The following is a 2,663-nucleotide window of genomic DNA, read 5'->3' as shown; positions in this document are numbered from 1 at the left end:
GTAGGTGGGGATCCTGTGGGATCCACAGATCCTGAGATGATCCTGTGGGGTCCACAGATTCTGAGGTGTCAAGGCATTTACATCCCTGCACCAATTTAGGCATGTAAAATTCCCTTGCACACAACTCTGGGCGTTCAGCGCCAGGTTGGTGCCCATTTTGGGCGTTCAACGCCCCTTTGCTGCCATTTCTGGCGTTGAACGCCAGAACCATGCTTGTTCTGGGCGTTCAACGCCAGGATGCTCCCATTCTGGGCGTTCAGCGCCAGAACTATGCTCTGTTCTGGCGTTTGAACGCCAGACAGATGCTCCTCCAGGGTGTGATTTTTCTTCTGCTGTTTTTGATTCCGTTTTCAATTTTTATATTTATTTTGTGACTCCACTTGATCATGAACCTAAGAAAACATGAAAAACAAGAATAATAGAGTTAGATAAATAAACATTGGGTTGCCTTCCAACAAGCGCTTCTTTAATGTCAATAGCTTGACAGTGGGCTCTCATGGAGCCTCACAGATGTGCAGAGCTTTGTTGAGACTCTCCAACACCAAACTTAGAGTTTGACTGTGGGGGCTCTGGTTGACTCTGCTTGGAGAGAAGCTTTTCCTGCTTCCTCTCCATGGTTGCAGAGGGAGATCCTTAAGTTTTGAATACAAGGGAGTTCTCATTCCATTGAAGGACTATTTCACCTCTGTCAACATCAATCACAGCTCTTGCTGTGGCCAGGAAAGGTCTTCCTAGGATGAGGGATGTTTTCATTCCATTGAAGGACTATTTCACCTCTGTCAACATCAATCACAGCTCTTGCTGTGGCCAGGAAAGGTCTTCCTAGGATGATGGATTCATCCTCTTCCTTTCCAGTATCCAGGACTATGAAATCAGTAGGTACGTAAAGGCCCTCAACCTTTACTAATACATCTTCTACTTGTCCATAAGCCTGTCTTCTTGAGCTGTCTGCCATCTCTAGTGAGATTTTAGCAGCTTGCACCCCATAGATTCCCAGTTTCTCTATTGCAGAGAGGGGCATGAGGTTTATTCCTGAACCAAGGTCACACAGAGCCTTAAAGATCATGGTGCCTATGGTACAGGGTATTATGAACTTTCCAGGATCCTGTCTCTTCTGAGGCAATGTCAGTTGATCCAGATCACTTAGTTCATTGATGAACAAGGGAGGTTCAACTTCCCAAGTATCAATGCCAAATAATTTGGCATTCAGCTTCATGATTGCACCAAGAAACTTGGCAGTTTGCTCCTCAGTAACATCCTCATTCTCTTTAGAAGAGGAATACTCATCAGAGCTCATGAAGGGCATAAGGAGGTTCAATGGAATCTCTATGGTCTCTAGATGAGCCTCAGAGTCCTTTGGTTCCCCAGAGGGAAGCTCCTTATTGATCACTGGACGTCCCTGGAGGTCTTCCTCCTTGGGATTCACGTCCTCTCCTCTCCTCATAGGTTCGGCCATGGCGCTTATGTCAATGGCCTTGCACTCTCCTTTTGGATTCTCTTCTGTATTGCTTGGGAGAGTACTAGGAGGGATTTCAGTGATCCTTTTACTCAGCTGGCCCACTTGTGCTTCCAGATTTCTAATGGAAGATCTTGTTTCATTCATGAAACTTACAGTGGCCTTGGATAGATCAGAGACTAGATTTGCTAAATTAGAAGTATTTTGTTCAGAGTTCTCTGTCTGTTGCTGAGTTGATGATGGAAAAGGCTTGCTATTGCTAAACCTGTTTCTTCCACCATTATTAAAGCCTTGTTGAGGCTTTTGATCCTTCCATGAGAAATTTGGATGATTTCTCCATGTTGAGTTATAGGTGTTTCCATAAGGTTCACCTAAGTAATTTACCTCTGCTATTGCAGGGTTCTCAGGATCATAAGCTTCTTCTTCAGAAGATGCCTCTTGAGTACTGTTGGATGCAGCTTGCATTCCATGCAGACTCTGAGAAATCATATTGACTTGCTGAGTCAATATTTTATTCTGAGCCAATATGGCATTCAGAGTATCAACTTCAAGAACTCCCTTCTTCATAGGCGTCCCATTACTCACAGGATTCCTTTCAGAAGTGTACATGAACTGGTTATTAGCAACCATGTCAATGAGTTCTTGAGCTTCTGCAGGCGTTTTCTTTAGGTGAATGGATCCACCTGCAGAAGTGTCCAGTGACATCTTTGATAGCTCAGACAGACCATCATAGAATATATCCAGGATGGTCCATTCTGAAAGCATGTCAGAAGGACACTTTTTGGTCAACTGTTTGTATCTTTCCCAAGCTTCATAGAGGGATTCACCTTCTTTTTGCCTGAAGGTTTGAACATCAGCTCTAAGCTTGCTCAGCTTTTGAGGAGGAAAGTACTTGGCTAAGAAAGCCGTGACCAGCTTATCCCAAGAGTTCAGGCTGTCTTTAGGTTGAGAATCCAACCATAATCTAGCTCTGTCTCTTACAGCAAAAGGGAAAAGCATGAGCCTGTAGACTTCAGGATCTACTCCATTAGTCTTAACAGTATCACATATCTGCAAGAATTCAGTTAAGAACTGAAAGGGATCTTCAGATGGAAGTCCATGAAACTTGCAGTTCTGCTGCATCAGAGAAACTAATTGAGGTTTCAGCTCAAAGTTGTTTGCTCCAATGGCAGGAATGGAGATGCTTCTTCCATGTAAATTGGAATTA

The 2,663-nt window shown here is 43.9% G+C and overlaps 1 non-coding gene across 1 annotated transcript; it reads left to right on the top strand.

Annotated features, from left to right (window-relative positions):
- The first annotated feature begins 2,215 nt into the window (after nucleotides 1-2,215).
- Nucleotides 2,216-2,323, top strand: LOC148546168 (small nucleolar RNA R71). Its single transcript, XR_015901689.1, has one exon. It is a non-coding gene; the product is annotated as a small nucleolar RNA R71 (small nucleolar RNA).
- Nucleotides 2,324-2,663: the final 340 nt, after the last annotated feature.

The sequence above is a fragment of the Arachis ipaensis genome, chromosome B9 (genome assembly GCF_059453495.1).
Source record: "Arachis ipaensis isolate K30076 ecotype BB chromosome B9, ASM5945349v1, whole genome shotgun sequence".
Taxonomy (NCBI): Eukaryota; Viridiplantae; Streptophyta; class Magnoliopsida; order Fabales; family Fabaceae; genus Arachis; species Arachis ipaensis.
The sequence above is the reverse complement of the archived record's forward strand: the minus strand, read 5'-3'. Positions and strand labels throughout refer to the sequence as shown.